Source organism: Narcine bancroftii, chromosome 3 (assembly GCF_036971445.1).
Source record: "Narcine bancroftii isolate sNarBan1 chromosome 3, sNarBan1.hap1, whole genome shotgun sequence".
Taxonomy (NCBI): Eukaryota; Metazoa; Chordata; class Chondrichthyes; order Torpediniformes; family Narcinidae; genus Narcine; species Narcine bancroftii.
This window is the reverse complement of record NC_091471.1, coordinates 168,246,049-168,253,389: the sequence shown is the minus strand read 5'-3', so window position 1 is coordinate 168,253,389 and position 7,341 is coordinate 168,246,049.

The following is a 7,341-nucleotide window of genomic DNA, read 5'->3' as shown; positions in this document are numbered from 1 at the left end:
CTGGAGCTCCCAATGCTTTGGCTACGCACTCAGCTGAACTCCCTGTAGTGTGTTGAATGACTCAAAGACTTGTTGACTCATACCAAGGCTTTTATTACCAAAAGTCTGAAATGTAGTACATCAAGGTCGACCAGTCCAGACTGACCTGGGTCTGGTTAGGTGCAGCACTTTATGACCTGGCTAGTAGGTGTGGCTACAGCTCTCAGCCAATCATTAGTACTATATACAAATATATACAGAGGTGATAGGTTCCCATACTATAATATTTAACCCTTCTTTAAGAACTGACCCTGGGGTGGCTTAAAAAAAAGGGATGGTTACAGAGTGGTAATTTTTCTGAATTCTTAATAGTCCATAGTCTGAATGGAGGGGAATGGCAATGGTATACCCTTTCTTTGGACTCCAAAACATGGGGAGGATAGCATGCAAGGGTTACGGGCTGTAACGGTCGGGTGGCCCGATCGTCCGACATGATCACCGTGGTGCTGGAATTGGAGTAGCTGGGGGGGGGGGGGTGGTGGTGTATGATCGCCATTGGAGTCTCTGAGGGTCGGTGCTGGTACCCCTAGTTCGCAGTCGTCATTATCTGTGTGCTGCTGCTGGTCCCGTCTACTGCCGTTGTCATCTGCGTACTGCTGCTGGTCCCGCTGTACCAGCATGTTGGAGTTGGAGGAAGGTTGGGGAACGAACGTTACAATGTTAGATCTGGCTTGGGCCAGATCACCGAGACCATGTCCTCCCATCTCTCCGGGTTCTCAATATAAGCATAGTGCGGGTTCGCGTGTAGCAGCATTACCCGGCCCACTAGAGGGTTGTTTTTTGAATATCGGACATGATGTCTCATCAGGACAGGTCCAGGGACCATCAGCCAAGCTGGTGTGGTCGTCCCCAATTCCAACTTCCATGGGAACGAAAACATGCATTGGTGGCAGTACATAACAGAGACCTGATGGAGTGTAGGGCATTTGGGAGTATGTCCTGCCAGCGAGTGGTGGGGAGGCCTTTAGACCGGAGGGAAAGCATGATCTCTTTCCAGACAGTTGCGTTCTCCCTTTTGACCTGCCCATTACCACGCGGGTTGTAGCTAGTGGTCCTGCTCGAAGCAATACCGCGCTCCAGAGATACTGCCTCAACTCGCCACTCAAACGAGGAACCCCGGTCACTGTGGATATTACTAGGGTACCCGAAAATGGTGAAGATGCGCAGTGTGTTTATGACTGTGGAGGTGGTCATGTCTGGGCAGGGAATAGCAAACAGGAAACAGGAGAACTCATCGACCACCATGAGCAAGCGCACATTGTTGGACCAGGTCTGGGTGAATGAAGCTCTCCGTCGAACCTGAATCAAAAAGACAGTTAGCATAATGATTGTTCACCTTGATGGTTTTCATGGCCCGAGCTAAAGGATGTGGTTGGCTTTGATTCAGTGTCACAGATGCAGGGAGCAGAGCTGCCAGTGTTGGTGTCTCCAGCAGAGCTGCCAGTGTTGGTGTCTCCAATAGAGCTGCCAGTGTTGGTGTCTCCAGCAGAGCTGCCAGTGTTGGTGTCTCCAGCAGAGCTGCCAGTGTTGGTGTCTCCAGCAGAGCTGCCAGTGTTGGTGTCTCCAGCAGAGCTGCCAGTGTTGGTGTCTCCAGCAGAGCTGCCAGTGTTGGTGTCTCCAGCAGAGCTGCCAGTGTTGGTGTCTCCAGCAGAGCTGCCAGTGTTGGTGTCTCCAGCAGAGCTGCCAGTGTTGGTGTCTCCAGCAGAGCTGCCAGTGTTGGTGTCTCCAGCAGAGCTGCCAGTGTTGGTGTCTCCAGCAGAGCTGCCAGTGTTGGTGTCTCCAGCAGAGCTGCCAGTGTTGGTGTCTCCAGCAGAGCTGCCAGTGTTGGTGTCTCCAGCAGAGCTGCCAGTGTTGGTGTCTCCAGCAGAGCTGCCAGTGTTGGTGTCTCCAGCAGAGCTGCCAGTGTTGGTGTCTCCAGCAGAGCTGCCAGTGTTGGTGTCTCCAGCAGAGCTGCCAGTGTTGGTGTCTCCAGCAGAGCTGCCAGTGTTGGTGTCTCCAGCAGAGCTGCCAGTGTTGGTGTCTCCAGCAGAGCTGCCAGTGTTGGTGTCTCCAGCAGAGCTGCCAGTGTTGGTGTCTCCAGCAGAGCTGCCAGTGTTGGTGTCTCCAGCAGAGCTGCCAGTGTTGGTGTCTCCAGCAGAGCTGCCAGTGTTGGTGTCTCCAGCAGAGCTGCCAGTGTTGGTGTCTCCAGCAGAGCTGCCAGTGTTGGTGTCTCCAGCAGAGCTGCCAGTGTTGGTGTCTCCAGCAGAGCTGCCAGTGTTGGTGTCTCCAGCAGAGCTGCCAGTGTTGGTGTCTCCAGCAGAGCTGCCAGTGTTGGTGTCTCCAGCAGAGCTGCCAGTGTTGGTGTCTCCAGCAGAGCTGCCAGTGTTGGTGTCTCCAGCAGAGCTGCCAGTGTTGGTGTCTCCAGCAGAGCTGCCAGTGTTGGTGTCTCCAGCAGAGCTGCCAGTGTTGGTGTCTCCAGCAGAGCTGCCAGTGTTGGTGTCTCCAGCAGAGCTGCCAGTGTTGGTGTCTCCAGCAGAGCTGCCAGTGTTGGTGTCTCCAGCAGAGCTGCCAGTGTTGGTGTCTCCAGCAGAGCTGCCAGTGTTGGTGTCTCCAGCAGAGCTGCCAGTGTTGGTGTCTCCAGCAGAGCTGCCAGTGTTGGTGTCTCCAGCAGAGCTGCCAGTGTTGGTGTCTCCAGCAGAGCTGCCAGTGTTGGTGTCTCTGGAGGTTGGCGTGATGACGTCATGCATCACTGGTTGGGTCGTCCGATGGACCAGGGGCGGAGTGTCGTGGTACCTCAGCCTTTTGCGCGCTACAGTTACGCGGTGATGTCATTGGAGTGGGTGGGCCGTCGGGTCTGCCGACGCAGAGACCTGGTTGGAGGGGGCCGACGTGGAGAACCATGGTGATGGTAAGTCAGTTGCGAGCTGCGGAGGCGGCGGCACGCGTGGAGCAGACAGTCCATTGGGGCCTGCCGGCGCAGAAGTCGCATTGCGGGACGGCCGGCATAGAGGTCGGTGGCAGCGGTGTGTGTGGTGTAGGCGGTCTGTCAGAGAGCAGCGTCACAACAGCGAGGGTGCAGCATTGCGAGGCCGGCGCCTTCTGCGTGCAGTGCTTGAGTCATGACGTCAAGCATTGCTGCGTGATCGGTTCCTCGCTCTCATTGGATGAGAGTTTCAAGGTCGAGCAGTTTGAATCTGGGGAAGGCGGTTGGGCTTCACAAGAGGCACTGTTCTTTTTACACTTTGACACTGGGCCTTCCTTGCAGGGCACAGGGATCGACTGTGTTTCTCCTTCCCGCAGAAGTAACACTTCAGGGCCACTTTGAGTAGTGTGGCAGTGGCAAGGCTGTTGACGGGGCATGGGGAGGCCAAATTAAAAGCAGGTGTTCTACTCACATCGTAACGGTGGGCCCAGCCCTCTGTGTCTCCATCGTTTTTGCAATCTGTTTTGTCTCCACGAGGCTGTCTCCCCCATGCTCCAACAGTTGTTTCCTCACTTCGTTAGACCGAATCCCAGCCACGTAAGCATCTCATATGAGGTCATCAGTGATCCCGGCCGCAGTTTTATCGGTGCATGCATGTGCTCTGGCCAGTAACTTTAGTGCTTGTAGGTAGGCTCTTAGGACTTACCCAGCTGCTGTCTCCTGGTTGCCAGCATGTATCTGGCATATATCTTATTCACAGGTCATTCATAGAGTCCTTTTAACACATTCATGGGTGCTGTATAGGAGGTCACATCCTGGATGTTTTCATAGACCCTCGTGGACACCATGGACATCAGAACCAACAGTTTATTGGCATCTTCCTCCATGATGTGGTCTGAGTGCTGCAGGTATGCCTCAAAACATCTACTCTGAGCAGTAGCTGACTGCGGGTTGATGTTGAGGCATTCTGGTCGCAGCATTCACTCCATCCGTTGAAAGTTTTGGTAATAAAATTGTAGCGTGTCAAATGACTCAAAGACATCGACTCATGCCAAAGCTTTTATTACCAAAAGACTGGAGCGTAGTACATCGAGGACTTCCAGTCCAGACTGACCTGGGTCTGGTTAGGTGCAGCACTTTATGACCTGGCCAGTAGGTGTGGCTACACCTCTCAGCCAATCATTAATACTATATACAAATATATACAGAGGTGATAGGATCCCATACTATCACACAACCGACTATGGATCCTCGCCCCAGCCACTCTCCCATCCAAGCTCCTGACCTTGGATCCTCCCCCACCATGCCAACCCATCCAAATACCTGTCACCCAGCCGCTTGCCCATCTAAGCTACCAACGCCCTGACTACAGCTTTACCACTTGGTCCCGGCCTTCCGAGTTCCTGACGCTTTGGACAATGCAGGTACTTCATGAGGCCAAAAGTCGAACCCCATTTTTGGCCTAAATTACAAGTATATACAGGCAAACTATCTTGGGCATAGAGAATCCATTTGAAATTTCTAACATATTAATAAATAAAGAACAAAGAAAATGGTGCAGAGTATCCACCAATGGGGAGATATATCAATTTATTTATTTTTATTCAAAAATTTAGGGTTTTTTAATTTCTGTGTACTAACTATTTTTGAATTATACTTAATCAAAAATGCACATACTGAATGTAAATATACAAATCACTCAGCAGGCCAGGCTACATCTATCGAGAGAGTGTGCGGAGTGAACGCTTTGAGTGGAATCAGGGGTTACCACTATAAACATCCCTTCTGCATTCAGTGAATCAGGAAATTTGCTGTATAAGACAGTGATTAAATAAAGTTAATCATTGTGCCAGGGTAGCATGTGAATTTCTCATCCCTCAAAAATCATCCAATTGTAGCAACTATGTAGAGACATCCATACAGCATGAGGGTGAACCAAAAACTGACTTTATTATTTGAATTCACTGCATTGCCCCATGGGGCAATTACTTTCGGTAATGTATGCGCCAATTTCCGGACGTGATATCAGCATGTTGCTGCTTCACTCCTTGGCCGGCGATCGCCACGCAAAGCAGGGCGTTCCCTTAGCTCACTCGTGACGTCAACCACGGGATTCTCGGTAGCGAAGGAGGGCCTACGCCATTGGCTGACTGTTGCGGTGATTCGGCCCGTCCACTTGTGCGGTCGCTCGGCCCCCCCCAACACCACCCCCCAGAATTGCCGCTGCCCCCTGAGTGGTTTAAATTACAGTTTCTGGGCAACCTGCCTCTGCATCTGACCTGGGGCCGGCAGATCGGAGTCCAGGTGCGCTGCTTTGAGGTGGTTGACTGTAAATCTGTCCGGTGGGCCACCAATGTCCAGTGTGGCCTCGAATGGGCCTTCATAGGGGTGTTCCTTGCTGACCTCTCCTTATGAAAACATAGTGGGTAGACTGCAGGTCTGCGGGGACGTGGCTGGATGGCGAGCTGTGCCAAGACAGTGGCGAGGGGGTGGCTATTCACCCGCTTCAACCTCAATAGGATGTCTAAGGCACTGGCCTGTGGGCTGGGGCTGTTGAAATGGATGTCCCCGGGAATAGTGAGTGGGAAACTGTGCACCAACTCTATGGAAGAGCCTGGCAGGTCCTCCTTTGATGCTGTGCGAATGCTTAGGAGTACCCACTGGAGCTCATCCACCCTGTTCAGGCCATGCAGCCGGGCTTTCAAGGCAACCTTCAGGTGGCAGTGGAAATTATTGAAAAGGCCATTTGCTTGGGGGTGGTAGACCGTGGTATGGTGTACTTGACTGCCGCAGAATTTAGTCAGGTTGGACTACAGCGAGGAGGTGAACTGCCCCTCAGTCCGAGGTGGTGTGGGTTGGGACTCTGAAGTGTGCAACCCAGGTGAATAGGAAAGTCCTGGCACACATCTCCGTGTCGCACACAGGCATAGGTATTGCCTCTGGCTAGCGGGTAAAACAGTTAATCATTATGAACAAATACCGCATTTCCTTGCTCATGGGGAGTGAGCCGATGATGTCTATGTGGACATGCTTGAACTGGCATTGCGCCGGCTTGAAGGTCTGGAGTGGGGCTTTCGTGTGCTGGTGTATCTTGGAGTAATGGCACTGTAAGCAGGTTCATGCCCACAGGGTCACATCTCGGTGGAGGCCATACCACACGAACTTGTTGGAAAGCAGGTGGACTGTGGACCTTATGGAGGGGTTGAACAGGCCATGGATCGTTGAAAAACCACCATTGCCAGGTCACAGGTAGGATAGGTCTGGGAAAATGTGTGGATATGTCGAACAGCAGGGACAGACCTCCTGGTGAGGGGCAGAAATTGCTGTCCTTCAGGCTGGTGATGGCCTGGATCTTCGTGTCCTCCATCTGGTCCTTGGTGAGCTGGGTGATGTCGAGCCCTCCTGAGGTTGCAGCGATCATGGGTCTGGACAGTGCATCGGCCACTACATTGGACTTGCCTGCAACATGGTGAACGTCCGTGGTATACTCTGAGATGTAGGAGAGGTGCCACTGTTGTCTCGTCAATTACTGGTCTGAGACCTTGTGTGCATAAGTTAACGGTTTGTGGTCCGTTTACGAGGTGAAAACCCTTCCCTCCATCAAGTACTAGAATATACCATATCGTCAGGTACAGAACCAACAGTTCATGGTTGAACGCTGTGATAGTACAGATTCTATCACCAATGTGTATATGTACAGCTTGTAGTGTAGGATGACTGTGATTGGCTGAGAGTGTAGCCACACCTACTGGCAGGTCTTAAAGGATTGCTCCTAGCCAGACCAGGTCATTCTGGACTGGTCAACCTACATGTGATATGCTCCAGTCTTTTAGTTAATAAAAGCCTTGGTTTGGATCTTTCAACGCACTCTACAATTTTATTAACTGAAAAGTTTTGAAGGGATGGAAAGTCTCGACATCGACCCACAATCAGCTACAGCCTCGAATGACTTTAAGCACTGGGTGAGATACTTCGAAACATACTTACAGCTCTCTGACCCTGCCGTGATAGAGGACAGCCATCGACTACTAATATTGATGACTATGGTGTCCCCAAAAGTCTACCAGAGCATCCAGGATGTGACTACTTACTCCGCAGCCATGAAGGTGCTGAAAGGTCTCTACGAGCAACTGGTGAACAGGGTCTATGCTTGGTACAAACTTGTAACAAGGAGGCAACAGCCCGGTGAGTCCTGTAAAGCTTATATTCAGGCACTAAGGGCAATGGGCAGGGACAATGTCTGCACAGACAGAACTGCTGTGGAGACCACAGATGATCTCATATGGAATGCCTATGTGGTCGGGGTTCGATCGAATGAGGTGAGGCAGCGCCTGCTAGAGCACGGGGGAGAAAACCTAGAGAATGTGATCCGGATCGCAGAGACAATGGAGGCTGTGGTC